This window comes from Nannobrachium achirus (assembly GCF_963921795.1).
Source record: "Nannobrachium achirus genome assembly, chromosome: 13".
Lineage (NCBI taxonomy): Eukaryota > Metazoa > Chordata > Actinopteri > Myctophiformes > Myctophidae > Nannobrachium > Nannobrachium achirus.
Genome location: NC_137833.1, coordinates 14,678,341 through 14,695,465, shown reverse-complemented (window position 1 = coordinate 14,695,465; position 17,125 = coordinate 14,678,341). Strand labels below are relative to the sequence as shown.

General features: G+C 43.3%; 1 protein-coding gene across 1 annotated transcript in view; it reads left to right on the top strand.

Annotated features, from left to right (window-relative positions):
• Positions 1–5,354: 5,354 nt before the first annotated feature.
• The window catches only part of slc8a1b (solute carrier family 8 member 1b), a 222,736-nt gene continuing 210,965 nt past the window's right edge, over positions 5,355–17,125 (top strand). Inside the window, exon 1 of the mRNA XM_080740980.1 lies at positions 5,355–6,043. The gene's annotated coding sequence lies outside the window, so the exon portion shown is untranslated. The remainder of the gene's footprint in view (positions 6,044–17,125) is intronic.

The following is a 17,125-nucleotide window of genomic DNA, read 5'->3' as shown; positions in this document are numbered from 1 at the left end:
TTCACCAAGAATTGCCAATCTACAAGCTCAGAACACGCTGCATGGTGACACGTTGTGAGGTTGTAGACCTGCTCGTTTAAAAGTGTACAGATTGGATTCGAACCAGTGACTCTCCCATTACAAGCACTTTATTAAAACACCAGCCCACCCTGTGTCCCAGTTCACCCATGCAATTCCCCCATATCATCCCTGGGATTTCCACTCCAATAAAACCGTCCAATAAAATGTGTCCTTGGAGAGATGTCGGGCTCTTCCCCAGCAGGCATCCATATAAAAGATCTGGCAGGGAAATGACAGTGCTGAGAAGTGTATTTACCCCTCATTGTCTTCTTAATGTCCCCACTGGAATGTATAAAGACCTCATCTTACCTCATCTTAATTCATCTGCATCTAGAAACAGTCTACGGCATAGATGACTTGGGATAGCTTAGTTGCTAGTTTGGATCCCCAGGCAATACACGGGTTACAGGCAGGCAGCCCCCATAAATAGAATGTTTGTATATAACTGCATGTACAGTACAGTACTGTAGGTGTACATCAGTAAAGCTGAGATCTACTGCATACAATACACGCTTTGAACAACTTTTAAGATATGGTTGATCAGATGTGATCAGGTTAAGTGAAGTTAGATAATAATGCATAAATGCTGTTTTGATCCACACAGAGATATTGGGTGCAATAAAAACAACTTGCTACTCAGACCACAGGTCTCTATCGGTCTGGGTTGCCTACCCAGGGCCCAAAAAGTCATTCATAGCCAACTGGAATGGAATATGGAAAATGTGATGCATAACGCTTGATCGCATGACTCCAAAGATAATGTGTAGTACCGATTGGAGTTTTGGACCAAGTCCAATAAGTTGTGTCATGATCCAATTAATCCAGGAAAAACAAAAACTAATTTGATGGACCACCTACAGTCCAAGAGTGCTATGCCATAATGTGAAGCGGGCTGTTTAAGGGTCGATTCACACTGTAATAAGGAGCCTAACTAATTTCGGTTCGGGAGGGCTCCCCGACCCGAAATTATTTAAGTTCGGGGGGAGTCCATTCATACTTTATTAACGGCTAGTGCCGAAGTCGCTTGTAAATATTGGAGGTCCATGGCATGACAACGTTTGTGGCGGATACATATCTGACTGGCCCTCGCGCTGCACGCTGAATGACTGGAGGTCCAGTGAGTAGCAGCTCCAGCAGGCAGCAGCACCAGTTACGGGGTCTCTTCTCTCTCTCTCACACTCACAAACGCTTGAGCTCTGTCAAAAACATTTAATCTACAAGCTCACATTATAGACGTGCCACCTCTCTTGCTGCATGCATGTCATCACACAGTCACAACTCGTCGTGGGAAAACACAGAACACTAGCAAAGTTGTGTTTAAGCTCTTCTTTTCTCTTTAAAACGGTCGGCGACTAGCGATACACGCAGCACCGTGGAGCCGAGTTTAGTCGGTTGACGACCCCCCGAACCGGGAGGGGAAACCCATATTTGGGTCTGGACATTGCCGAACCGAAATTAGTTAGGCTCCTTATTACAGTGTGAATCGACCCATAGTGCCACCATGAGGCTGGACTGAAAAATGTGTGGTGGCAGTTCTTCCTTGGCCTACTGGGAGTGTGTGTGCAACAGTCTAGACCGGCAGAAATGTGTGTGACCTATGTGGTGTGACCTATATTTAATTCAAAAGTTATTGGCCAAAAATGTGATGTGGCCTGTTATAGTGCCACCATGAGGTTCTTCCTTGGCATACATGTGTGCAAATTTCAAGCTGATCGGTCCAACGTGCCAGAGATTAGCTGTAGAATGACACATTGACACAGGAGTGACAACATAGTCTCAGGCATTTTCACTGTGATATGTAAAAAGCAGCAATGTTGTGTTCACTGCTAGCTACAAAAGATACAAAGTGACGCAGCATGTCACCAACAAGTCGCAGTTGAAGTTGACTCAATCATGTGTCCAACAAGTGAGTGAAACAAATATAAAGCCTGGTTACAAAGAACATGGAACTGGCTCATGGAAATAATTACAAGCAGAATTTGCCTGAAGATAGAAGGTGAGTGGAAATGGTTAAACAATACTTGGTCCTTTTGTAGCTTTGTTGAAGCCAGCTCAACTTTGATTATAGCTTTGTAGATTTTGTAGCAGCCAAGTGTTGTCCATTACATTGTTTCATCGTGTTGCTGGGTTCCATTGAAAATGAATGGTATATAGCCTATAGCTTTGTAGCTGCCAGTGTGAATGCAATAAATGCATCATAACCCTGAATATCAGCCAATTCAGGCTGATATTTCACAGTGATATATATAGGCATGGTACAGGGCGCGGCCTTTATTCTCTGCTAAATTAGATTCTTGTGATGGTGCCGAGGTTGGAAACCATGCCTGGGGAGCGTACTCCTGTACTGAGCTCACCTCAAACCCCGCCAAACCCTCCTCGCGCACATCAAAGAGCAGCAACAGACACCATCTCTGGGGACGGTTATTTCCTGTCATCTTTGATGTTTTCTTTTTCAACTTTCTAAGGAAATTCTGACAGACTGTATAGCTCTGACGCTATAAGGACTTAGAGAACATATGTTATTTATCCAAGAATTAACTTGAAAGATTGGATGTCAGTATTGTGCATATACTTCCACCAATACTAGGGACACAACAAAATGGAAATAAAGTCACCAAGAATGTTTTGTGTTACCTTTTTGTGTTACCTTTTTATCCTAAATGTCTTACATTTGGGCTGCTTACATTTCTGAACTAGATGCAGTGCTCTTCCGAGCACAGGTCTCCACCAGGCCAGGCGTCCTGGTGGTGCTACTGTATAATAGGCCAATGTAAAAAGGCTGGCATATGTTCTTCACCTTAGACCTTTCATGGCAATCGGACGCTGCATGCATGATTTGAGGCATTGTGTTCCAAAAATGTGTTTTGCTACCTGCTGGTGGCGCTATAACAGGCCAACGTGAAAAGGGTAGTATTTGTTCCTTCACTCCTTGACATATGTGTGGCAAATTTCACGGTAATCGCAAGCTGCGTTGATGATTTGAAGCATTTTGTTCAAAAACTGAGCAATCCTGCAAACTTTGGAAGCCAATATTAGCCAATTAGGTAAACCACCGCTCAGTTCACACGGGTGTGATTTTTTTTTTAACAGTTGTGAAACATATTTCACAACTGTTTTTTTTTCCAGCTGTTTACCACTTATAGAAAAATAAAGTAGAGTCCATTGTCCCTTTCATCTCTCCGGGATCATATCCAGTTAAATCCTTGAGATAAGTGTTCAGTTACTATAAGTCTGAGAATGTACAAATATCTGTACACTCTTGGAGTTGCAAATGGATAAATTGGATAAACACAAGATTCTTATTGTTTCCAAAGTGTTTCATGAAAATCTGCTGATGTGTTCTTGGTGACCTTGACCATTGACCTTTTCAACCCCAAAAGTTAGTCATTTCTTTAGGGTAGCCTAAAACCATAACAGTGTGTTTGATCTATGGTATACTTGGGCTGCTGTAGGCTACATAATATACAGAATCTCAGCCCTCCTTCCACCCTTTCAATACAGCTGTAAGCAAGTAGAAGCAGCAGTAGTACTGTAGTAGCAAAATCTGCAGCAGCAGCAGCAGCAACAGCAGCAGCCAGGGACGTGCAGAGAATGTGAGAGAGGCAGGGGCTGACATTTCTAAAAGGGCCTTTTTGGTGAAAACATCAAAAATAGCAGACCTCCAAGCTCCCAGCGCGACGCGTTGTGAGCTTGGAGGTCGGCTATTTTCGGTGATTGATACCACACTGAACTATGCATAATCAAGTCAATACTGTAGATGTGGCGTGCGGCATGGATTTCTACACAGAGGGCAATACTTTCAACATAAGATGCTGCAGCCAAGTTCAGGAGATTTTGGACAAGGCAATGCTGAATGCTGAATGCTGCGGCGCTGCCTTCAGGTATGGCATGGAAAGAGGGCATTTGCATTTCTTTCACTACAGTAAAAACTGAATTCATGGTCTGGAGAGGGCACCTTTTACAGGCAGATAAAAGGGCAGGGGATCAAGCCCCCTTTGACGTCTATGTGTGCACGTGCCTGGCAGCAGCATTCGCTTGATTGACAGGTGGAAGGAGGGCTTAAGGTGAATGGCGGAGGACACAGCCCGGGGAGAACCCTGTCTGAATTATGAATGAATGATCTCATGCTTATGGCTTCTCTCTCTCTCTCTCTCTCTCTCTCTCTCTCTTTCTCTCTTTCTCTCTCACACACACACACACACACACACAAACACAAACACACACACACACACACACACACACACACACACACACGCACACACGCACGCACACACGCACGCACGCACGCATTGCTCTCCTTCAAATCTCTGTGGAAACGAGGTGTTAACAGCCTATCATTATTAGCCCCATCACCATGTGCAATCTGTATAGCCATCCCATCTGATTAAGACCAAGACGATTGATGGAGGTCGGAATAATATGCCTATGCCTGCGAAGATAAACTACAGCATAAATTAGACAAATTAGTTTTTATTTGCGCTATGTGCTGATCTTATTTGTCGCAAAACCTGCCTAATAGTTTAAGATAATGTTCAAATATCCCACAGGCACAGCTGCATAATTGTGTTTACTGTATGCGACAGTCACAGTGAGTGGTTATCCTAAAACAACAGGAACTTGGAAGAGCCCAGAGCAGGTTTCCCTGAGTTACACTTTACACTATATGTTCCTACAAGGTAGCCAACGTCTAAAATCGTCAGTATTCAGTATAAATCAGAGAGTGAGAGTAATATGAGTTAAATAGGCTACACCCTGAGAATGCACTGTGTAGAGTAGACTGTGTTGTGTGACTGCAGTGTCCCTTGGGCAGGGAGGTGTCTGTCTGTCGGTCTGCCGCTGTTAACAGGCTGGTTGGCAACAAGCCCTTCTTCCCCCGTTCGCTCTCTAGTCTATACTCGTCATTTTATCGAGTCTGACTTCGATTAGAAAAATACATGTGATGGTCTTCTTGATCCAAGGCTAACGTAATGCCTAAGGAACGGCCAGACAGGGTAGCAGCCAGGGTAGCAGGGCAACACCCCCCCCCCCCCCACACACACACACACACACACACACACACACACACACACACACACACAGACAGACTGTGAGAGTGATCGACATCAATCCTGAACCTGGGGAACACCGCACCAGTCCAGGACGCGGGACACCCGGTTCGAATCAGCTGCCAACATCGACCTGCTGCGCCTATCTATCCCTCCCAAGTCCCAATATCCCTCCCTTCCGTAGCTACACGGGACTTCGGCTGCTGCCCACCCTAGTTCCTCCAATCCGACGGTCTGCGAGCTCAAGTGAAGTCAGTGTGAGCGAGAGAGAGAGACCTGGGGAAAAGAGAGAGAGAGAGAGAGAGAGAGAGAGAGAGAGAGCTGAGAAAGAAAGAGAGAGCTGATCTTCGGTCGAGCGAGCGTGTGTGTGTGAGAGAGAAAGAGAGAGAGAGAGAGAGAGAGAGAGAGAGAGAGAGAGAGAGAGAGCTAGCCAGCTTGAGAGAGTGAGCGAGAGGAAAAGGAAAGAATGAGGAAGAACTCACATCTCCTGCACACCTCCTCCTCGTCCCAGCGACATGCAGCAGCAGATTTGCTGATATAGCGCCGCTTCTTTCGGTCACCCGAGCATACAGGTCGCAGTGGAAAGAAAGAAGGGAAGAAAAACTGCGGGTGTATCGGAATCTTTTACACCACCTTCACCCCCCCTCCCAACCCACCCCCACCCCTTTCCTGCGTCTCTGCCGGTGGATAAAACCCCGTCCTTTTGGTACTATAGCTCTTATAAGAGCTCCTAAACGAATCTCTACTACTACAACACAGTAAGGCGAAGCTCCGGCGCTTCTCTCCTCTCCTCGTTTCCACGGCCGTTTCTTGGGACTTAAAAACCACGTCTTCAGCCGTCCGCGTGTACCAGCAGAACCACTACAGATCAGCCTATACTCCGGACTGTGGTGGGCAACCCCAACCCCTGGGGGTTCACCTCTCGAGAAAACAACAAGGTAGGACATAATTTCGCACGTTTCTGGATTTTGTCATTGCAATAAAGGATTTTGGATTTATTTTCCTTTGTGTGGCATAAGGTGGCAAGTTCCACTGGTCCACCAGGCAGTGGTCGGGTCGGAGGAACGGGGGGCTTGGGGCTGCTTGGGGTGGGGGGCTACTCATGCGATGCCCTATCGGACACACAATGCGGGGAACCCCAATATCCAACCTCGCTTTCTCTGACGATGAGAAGAGGAATAATGTTCTTTCTTGCCTATACCGTAACCGGGGATCTCAGCCTGTTCTCATTGGGAGGGTTGTGTCAATCTTGCATATTAGGCAATCATAAAAGGAGCATCCGTTGTCGACCTCAGTGTGTGTGTGACTGACTGTTGGCTTCTTTCTTATCCTTCTTTCCATTTCTTCTCTCCGTGCCTGTTTGTTCGGGCGCTTACAAGCCTTGGACCGCATGCGCTGCTCTCTTGAGGAGTCATTATGGATGCAGAACACGTCCATTGCGCGAAGCAGCGGTGATAACCATGGTTTGCACGTTTGGTTTGCCCGTCAATGTAGGTGAAAGTTCTGTGACAAACGAGCGTTCACACATGACATAGGCCATATAGTCTGAGAGAGAGGAACGATTTTCCGTCATATTTTATGAATTATAAATGATAGGCACCACCAGGCAGGCCATATTATGGGTGACAAAGCCTCAAGCGCATGCACCGTAACCACTAGCGCAATTGTACAGTTATTTCATCCATTACGCCTGCCCCTGGCCCCATTCAACGATACTACGATAGGCTACTTATTTGAGCATTTGCCGCACAACATGTATGCCTATAATAGGGTGGAATTGAGGTGCGGCAAGCGGTTTAATAAGGTCTGACTCCTTGGGAGTCTTATCTGATTTGGAGGGAACGGGCCAACAGATTTGGCCTTTAAACAGTTACCTCTTCTTCCTTACGACCCTTTCAGCTTCTTAGGCGCTCTCTATATATATTAGGAATAGCTATGTTACAATGGCAGCCTTTGCTTTGACACTTCAAATGAGTATTCACAGTAGGATAGACGTATGACAGAGGCAGACAAGACGCCGCGGTATTCCCTGCAGTGCCTGCTGGATGGATGTAGTCTTTTCTGTCCAGTACAGAGGCACTAAAGGCAGTTACGATAAGCCCATGTATTCAATCCAATTTCAGTTCAATTTAACGGGTCTTTTATTGGTATAACACAGAGAATTCACAGATAGCCAAAAGCAGCTTACCAAAAAACATCAACTAACTGCATCCTCCACTTTACAGCGGTCAAAACGGAACACAGAGCGAGTCTGCTTTAGCTTGATCTAATAAGTGTCAAACAGGGCTAGAGGGAGCTACTCATTATCTAACATGGCTTTGACATTTAAGGCATTTAGCTGATGGTGTTATCCAGAATGGCTTGCGATTAATCTATAGCTGCAGCAAATTGATATAGGCTGTATAAGGGGTAGCCTACACTGGCCATACTACTGCAGTACACATTATAGCTTTCCATTGAAGCTGCAATCTGACCATAAACGACAATCCTTGGTTATTTCCAGAAAAGGAGTTGGATGGAAGCTCACTTGATTGATTCATTGATTGATTGATTGATTGATTGATTGAATACTTAACATTATGCAAAAAGTACAGAGGTAGGCCTACTCACCATTCATAAGTCAATAGTAAAGAATCTAATATACACAGGCGGGCCTACACCTACAGTATGTGTAACACAATTCATTGGAAATCCATGGCAATTATGTTAGTGAACACTGACCTAGAAGCCAATTTGAAGTCAATGGTACGTAAGTTGATACTGTGGGTGTCCATATTCCAAGAAAACAGGTGACTAGTCAGTGACCAGCCTTTAAGCCAAATTACCAGAACCACCACCATTAAATCAATCTTCAGTGATGAATAGACTGATCATAGCTGGCTATTCCCAGAAAAAGAGATGGATATTTTGTGTTTGCAGTCTTTGCACTGCAGTATCATTACAATTGTATGGCAAACAAACTAATTGGCAATGGCAAATTTGACCCAACCAACCATTTCAGTCAGTGATTATTTGCATTGACTACTGGGGCATCGCACTAATAACTGGCTTTTTATTGTGACCCCACATTCCCATTAAAGGTGGTCTGCTATGTGGTGAACCAATCATTATATAATAGTTATTGTCAATTAAGGCTGATTGGTAGACATTAGACAACAGTCCTTTGCTCATCTTTTTACTCAGCCTGAACTACAGTATTTGTGTTTCTCCATTCCAGTTAAAATGACATGGCATGAGCTTATGCAGCCACTAGACCCCCCCCCCCCCCCAACACACACATGAAAGAAAGAAGAAAATGTAGGGCTAGTGATAAAATATGAATGAATCAAAACAAGGTTATTCTACATGTAGTAGATATAGTGTGGCATTGTCTAGTTTAAAATTCTATAGTATTCGACTATATAGTATACTATAGTGATGGGGTCTTCAACAGGGGGTCCGGGACCCCTAGGGGGTCCTCAGAGTTACTACAGGGGGTCCTCCAATATTCATACATATTCTGAGGAACTGTATCCAAAAATAGCAGATCTACAAGCTCACTGTGAGCTTGTAGATCGGCTATTTTCGGCAAAGAGGTTTGGTGTAGAGGGGGAAAAGAGCAGACTAAGTACAGAGTAAAAGGTGAAGTTTATTAGGTAATGACGGCTCTAGTGGTTAAATATCTGACACAAATATATCCAAAATACAATGATGATTGTGCTGTCAAAAAATGTATATGGAATCTATGAACAGGTTGTGGGGTCCCTGCTTCATCTCTCTCTCAACTAAGGGGTCCTTGTCCTGAAAACGTTGAAGACCTCTGTCTGTACTATAGTGTAACATAAGTATACTGTAATAGCTGTATGTTGTATGTAATCTCTGCCAGGCCAGGTTGCCTATCCAGGGATGTTTTGATTGAATATTTTATTAGACAAAAATGGAGAACAGTACAAGTATAGTCAATACAATAAAACAATGTAGTACAGTAAAAGTACAGTTAAACACCCTGCCTAAAAGGAGCATCCCAAATAAGTCCTTTTACGGTCTTGTTTATGTCGGAAGTCCTTGGTATTCAATTCATTGACATAACAAATGGCAAGCAAAAAAAACAAAACAGAAATCATCGCAGTTAGAAAAACACGATATGTACAGGGTAGGGGAAACAAGGCTAAGGTATGCAGCCCACTTATATAATAAGCTCACTTTTCACCTGTCTATGGGAGAAGTGATAACTACCTCTGCTCTGTGTACAACGACGCCCTTCACAGGTTGATGATGTAACCTAAAATAAAATGTTTAAGGTGTTTTTAAGGGGCTTTTAGAGGTGTGCTCTATAGAGGCTCCTTCATGTGTGTTTCCGGAAAATCTGCTTCAGAGCCAATCAAACAAAGCTATTGGAAAACTAGACTGCACCCTGTCGAGATGCCAACGTGCGCCTTGAGCACTCACTTGTGTGCCAGCAGAGCGTGAAAATACTGTGATCAGTGCTGTCAGATGTGACAACACTTGTTGGTTAACTTGGTGGTGACGTCACAGAGTACGCTGCTCCCTCATTGGCTAAAGGCTTGCCTTTGTACTGTCAGCCAGATACAGACAGCACCCAACACAGTACTTGCGCGCTCTGCTGGCACAAGTAATGAACCGAAAACAGGAAACGGGTATATGCCAACTCTGGGAACATGCTGGAACTACACTGTCTGTATGTTGTAGCCAATATCACAAATCTTTATGACAAATCTTTATGGTACATGTTTATCACATGATGATCACACCAGAGATAATGTATATACATTTGTGTGAGTTTTGGACAAAATCTGTAGGAGGATTAGCAAAAAGTCTGTTTTGAAATAATCGTGAAAAATCTAGACGGATGGGTGTGGAAACTGTGGCCCATATGGAGAGTTGCGTCATGATCCAAGAAATATTGATCTGTGACCTACCCTACAGGTGGAAGAAGTTCGGACTGATATTCTAAAAATAACTGCATTGCAGATTCATAACCAGTGCAGTCCTTCATATTTGGACTGTGATATGATTTGTTTTCAAAGCAGTGGTGTATGTGTCTTAGCTGCTGTTCTCCCTTATAATACTTGAGCCGTGCTCCAGCATCTGGTTTTTGTCCGGTCAAAAATAGATGGGGAAAATATTTTCAAAATAAATGTCCGGTGCATGTCCGGGGCTTGGGACCGTACCTATGTTACCTATGCTAACCTGGTGAGATGCTAACCTGCCGACACTGGTGAATGTTAACCTGGTGAATGTTAACCTCTGGGGAACATAGGGAGGACCCCCGTGGCTTAAGTAAACTGAAGCGTGGCCTACATCTTGCCTAGATAATATGGCCTAAATCTTGGCACAGACAGCTCAAAGTTTGTTGTACGCCCAGGGTCCCATTGGCCAAGCTTCGCAGGATGTGCTGTGATTGGCTAGCAGGAAGCTTGATGGAATTAACTAGAACAGCTCATTTCACACTAGTTGTGATATATTTTTTTAATCTTCAAATGTTTTCATGACATTTTGATAGTCAGAGATTTCTGATCAACTGACTACACAAGACTGTCCCCCTGTAAAATGATCAAGAAACCTTTCCTTGGATGGGTACAAAGAGACAAAGCTATCAGTGAATTGTTTTTGGAGCGGTGAAAGCGCTCCCAATAGACAGGTATGTCTGTGGGTGGGTGGGTGGGTGGCTGGCTGGCTATGTCTGTAGCCTGGCAATACCTTGAGTGGCCACACACAACACACAAGTTAAAGGAGGGGCGCTGTTGTGCAGGCACACACACACATACACACGCACGCACGCACGCACGCACGCACGCATGCACGCACACACACACACACACACACACACACACACACACACACACACACACACGGTATAGCTGCTCAGATTCACCGCTCCACTTCGAACCGAGGTTTGATTTTTTCTGCTTTGTTCAGGGTTTTCTGGACACAGCTGCTGTTCATTCCTAACAGGATTAGCGTAAAATAAAGTCATAAATTAACCGATGGACAGAAAGAAGTGTAAAAATATCTGCATGTCTGATGGAAGGATAGACAGACCGACCAACAGACAAGACAGGCAGGCAGACGGGAGATATACATTACAGACAGAATGGTAGACAATCAGACAGACAGACAGACAGACAGACAGACAGACAGACAGACAGACAGACAGACAGACAGGCAGAATTACACAAGGAAGGACATGCCCTCTTGTGCCTTGTATTCTCTGTTGTTAGTGAAATAATATGATAAAACACCTCAGCTACATCTTGGCTTCCAGGCACATCCAAACTAGAAGAGCTAAGCAGCATTCCAACAAGGCTAAATGCAGCCCATTAATCTTACATTGTTTGCAGGGTAAAGTGTGGATGCATAGGTGTTCGTACGGGTAATGTGTGTGTGTGTGTGTGTGTGTGTGTGTGTGTGTGTGTGTGTGTGTGTGTGCGCGCGCGTGTGTGTGTGTGTGGAGGGATTTCCAGGCGTTGCCTTGCTCGTCTGGATTTGCACATTACACATGCATCTTTCGTTATGGTTGGTCATTAAAATCTGCATTCGGTTTGATGGACGACACTATGCAAGCATAATGACTGTGTGTAATGTATCGTGTGTATCTGTGTGTGCCCCTGCGTTTGTGTCTGATGAGGAAATACCCTTTCACATGCACACACACACACACACACACACACACACACACACACACACACACACACACACACACACACACACACACACACACACACACACACACACACACACACATAAAGTACTCACACAATGAACAAATACAGTCACACACACACACACACACACACACACACACACACACACACACACACACACACACACACACACACATAAAGTACTCACACAATGAACAAATACAGTCACAACTAGTCAGACCTGATTATGGCCAGTAATGCGTCTCTTATAGCGGAGCACCCCATCTGCTTTATTTCATCAGACTGGGTGGTATGAAGGAGAAATCCTTCTCTTCTCTTCTCTTCTCTTCTCTTCTCTTCTCTTCTCTTCTCTTCTGGCTCTCTGCTTGTATGTGTTCATCCTCCTCTCATGTCTGTCCCCCTTTACAGCGTTCTCTCTCTCTCTGTTTCTCTCTGTTATACTCTCCCTTCCACTGTTATAATCTCCCCATCCTTCCATTTACCTCTCTATCACCCTCATATTCTTCTCGTTCTCCTTTACCTCTCCTTCCTATTCTTCTCTCGCTCTCTGCTTTAAATGTTTCATTGTTGATCGCCCCCGCAGGGAGTGAAATCTATAACAGTATGCTCAGTGGTGAGAAGGCTAACGGACATGTTTTGTTCTGATCAAGTATATTACTTCATTTCAATAGGATCAATGATGATATAGTTGCACTAATGCCCTCGGTTTGTACATGAACTTAAAAACGTTATCTGCAATTACTGGAGATCTGCAAGTACAAAGACTACAGATATAGATCTACAGCAATGTTAGACAAATCAGCAGAAAATGGAAGAGTTAAAGGACAACTTCATATTTGAGATAGTCATTAGAGAAAAGAAAATATGAGTGTTAAAATGTTTTCATTTACTGCTTTCTATCGTTTTAGTGATTTTAACGATTTTGATTTGCATGCATGCTCCCAGGTTGGCAAGTGGCTAAATATGTCTTTTTAGACACAATAAGCAAATTCCCAAGATGCACCGCAATCTTTCATGGGCAGATGTGACTTATGGGGGCTGGTGTAAATAGTAACAAAGAAATTGCCGGCTTATTGTGTCTAAAAAGACATATTTAGCTACTTGCCTCCACCCACTGAAATCAAAATACTAAAATCACTAAAACAATAGAAAGCAGTGAATGAAAACATTTTAGAACTCATCTTTTCTTTTCTCTAATTACAATCTAAAATATGAACCCTTTGTTGTAAAAAACTAAAGTTGTCCTTTAATGCACCAGAATGAGTGCATCATATAAAAAGAAAAAAAAAAATCTTGGAAAGACATGGAAATTTGAAACAAGCCACAGTGCGGTTTAACCACTTAAGCCCTATATACTTTGTTGACCGGTGTCCCCCATGGATCTATTAATAGTGTGTGCCAGCGGTGACGCAATTGTATTCCTTAGCGGCCATTTCTTGGTTCAAAACACAGGTGTTTCAATTGTTTGATTGCATAGAACTAATGCTATAAGTCTAATCAGAACACCTGTGTAAGGCTGTGTTGACCCAAGAAATGGCCGCTCTTAGAACTACATTTGGCACACCCTATTGACGCTACATTTTTCCCTCTATGCCAAATCTCTTCACCGAAAATAGCAGTTTCCTCTCAACCAGATGCTCGGGGTCCAAAAGCAGATCGTGAGCTGTTCTTCTGACTTAGGGCCCCAGATGTAAGAACAAGCTACAATACAGTCATATTGTACTGTTTACTGTGTTTAGCCACTTAAACCCTATATTGACCGGGGTCGAATGGGGTCTATAGCGTCCTTTTTCCCCTCCACACAAATCTCTAGGCCTAGAATTATTGTATGCTTTAACCAGTGAAAAATAGCAGATATACAAGCTCACAGTGCCGCGCTGCGAGCTTGTACCGGTAGATCTGCTATTTTTGAAAAAGTCGTGAAAATGTGTGCAAATCTTTGAATATATGTATTTTCAAAGCGAACGTTTCAAAACTCAAATTTTGCTTCTGGGTGGTCCCTGGAACTAAATATTTTGAGATGCGGGTCCGTGGCCAAATAAATATCAGTTTGGGGGTCCTTCACATGAAAAAGTTTGAGAACCACTGACATAGTAGTCTCTCAAGAACAGTCTAACTGAGCTCCATTTAAGTGAAAATTACCTTTTCTTTGACGATGGCTAGCCAGATTTCTAACATAGAAACATAGGTTTTTCAAAAAATCTTAGACGGATTCAAAAGACACTAACTAATTTTCACGATTTTTCAAAAATAGCAGATCTACAAGCTCGCAGCGCTGCACGGTGCCGCGCTGTGAGCTTGTATATCTGCTATTTTTCAATAGTTAAAGCATAAAATAATGATACACTATAATGTGTACCCGTTCTAAATGGGTTATCGACAAGCTCCCAACGTGTCAAAATTCACGACAGTTTGTAAGCTTGTAGATTCACTATTTTCTGCAAATGTTCGCCAATTAAAACATGACCAGAATACGTGGATTCATGTGCTTAATATATTTGGTCTGTCATAATTTCATTAACCGGTCCATTGTTACACTTTTGGATTTAAACTAACGTTGTCATTTGATCTGTGTTACCTCTAATATTACCAATTACCAATTATAAAATGATCTGACTTTTTAGCCTCCATATTCCCCAAAATAGAGCATGTCGACTGTGTGAAGCAAATTAAAGGTGATACCCTCCTGCATGGAGTCAATTAGACTCCAGCTGCTCTCCCATTGCTTTAAGTGGCATATGAACAGACTTCTGACTGCAGCATCACTGCGCTCTGAAAAGGCTCATTTGGATCAGGGTGGGCGTTTAAATCACTACCTATCAGCACAGTGTTTAGTGTAGGTCCATTTCCAAGGCATCAATGTTTTGATATTTTGAGGATAGTTTACGGATGGCTATATTTGGTTGTTACTGCTGTGAACAGAATAGCGCAGTGGGGTGTAATACTTATTGAGCCCACCTCGTGAACAGAGGGTGGCTGCATAGACTAGACTAGAGCAGTGGTTCTCAACCTTTTCAGGCCCCAAAATAATCATATTTAACTGGGGACCCCCCCACCCTGACGAGCACTAAGAGTTGAGCCATTACATCTTTTATAACACGGTTCTATTATGAAAATAGCCGATCTAAATGCTCACAATGCCTTGCAACGCGAGGTGTTATGAGCATGTAGATCTGCTATTTTCACAATTTTTGCCTCTAATAGTTGACAATTTGGCCAATGTTTAATTTGTCATTTTAGAGGCATTAAAAAAGTCCTTAAATTGTCATTCTAGAAATGTGCATATACCCTCTATACACTTAAACTTTATGTTAGTTTGTTTACAATGTTGCACATTACGTTAATCATCTGGGGACCCCACAAAATAATTTGGGGACCCCCCTGGGACCTGGACTAGAATCTTGCAACAGCCTCACTTGATTTTCTCCTTGCAAATGCCCCCGGGGCAAGGCACTCACTGTATTTACCCACTTCCATGAGTGTCAGCTAAAAGTTTAGAATCTCTCCCCAAGAATGCTCCTAAACATTATAGCCTACTGTCCAGTGTCTGGTTTGGTACATTGACGGAGAGGAACTAAAACTTGAGATAAATCATTTTTCTCACACTTACTATTCACACAGTAACCCGCTCTTTGGCTTTGCAGGGCAGTATCGAGGGCTGTAGCTTGCTGTAAATCAATGCTTGACCAAGTAAAAAAAGCATTTTATTTCTTTTCATTGACAGCTTTTCCACAGTTGCATGCTCTGCTGCAGTCTTATCGGGATTACGGGCCTGTAAATATATTGTTGTTTTCATAGCTGGGCTGTGAGGGCCGCCGTGCGTCTGAGTAGGGATGGGACGATAAGCGATATTATCGTTTATCGTGATAAAAAACACTCACAATAATCGTATCGTGGAGATTTAATTTAGCGTGATATTGTGAGTCCTCCGTCATGCACTGGGATCAATTCACCTTTTATTTGCCGAGCTGCATATCCGGTACCACTTAAACCCTCTATAATTGGTAAAAGGTACTTATAACATACGTACTTGATACAGTCTTTTTTCCACTCTCTATCAAATGTCTTCGCCAAAAAATAGCTGATCTACAAGCTCAAGCTTGTGAGCTTGTAGATCTGCTATTTTTTGGCAAATGTTCCGCCCCAGGATAATGGATTTTGATTATCGCGATAATATCGTAAATCGCGATTTCTTTCGTCACAATAGTCGTGATATGACATTTCAATATCGTCCCATCCCTACGTCTGAGTGCACCTCATCTTCAAACGGCCGAATCCCAAGGCACGCGCCTTTTACTATTGATTATATGAAAGAGCCAGACAAAGCTCTGCGTGCCGTATGACCACACAAGATGTCCGGCAAACAGAGTGAGCCCCTGGATGAGGTCCAAAGCACGTTCACTCTGGGGGGTTTCGTTTATGAGCTTATTAAGTTGAGGTATAATTAAGTAAACGTGTCATTGCTTTCGTCATTGATTTTCCTCAACATTTGAGGGAAGTCTCCGAAGCACAGATGGCGTGCCCTAAACAATGAGAATCACTACTCTTACACTTACACGGTAAAAGCCTCAGCGTTAAATGAACACTATGGATTTTACCGTGTATTCCCCAGTCAATCATCTTGCCCGGATTTGTATTATTTAACTTCTAGAGGATTGATGGACACAGCAAAACCCAGAGTGTTAATTTAACTCAAAAAGTCTTTGCAGTTTACATACATGCAGAGTTGCAGACTGTCCACACATGCTTGCAATGAAGATAACGCTCTTCCCTAATCCCTAGTACCCCCCAAGGGGAAAGCTGGACATTTTAATTGTTGTAGCTAACCATGCAACACCACTCCAATCTAAGGCTGTTTTTGGAGCTGTGTGAAGCACAGGCTCCCTATACGTGGCCGTGTGGGTCTGTCTGTCTGTGTGTCTGTGTGTGTGTCTGTATGTAGCCTGAACTTCGGCACGCTACTAGTCCCACAGTTTTGCCACCACACACTCGCGCCATATGTCAAATCGACCGGCTTACTCGGGAATGGTGGGCTAGTAACTTGCTAAGAGAAAGGTTCAATAGTTTAATTGATATTAATTTATTAGTGAATTAATTTTTCCCATTGACTTATAATGGGAATCGCAAAAACTCACATTCAATTATTTGTCTCTCGCAAACCATAGGGGCTACAGTTTCAAGACTTGGAGAGGAGGTTCATAATGATTTCAAGGATTAAATAAAAAATAATTGTGTCATTTGGCCTCATGGTGGCGCTATAACAGCCCAGTTTACGTTTTGGCCTATAACTGTTGAACCGTAGGTCGGAAAATTAAAATTATTTTTACCCTGGATTCCCTGGGTCAAGACGCATCT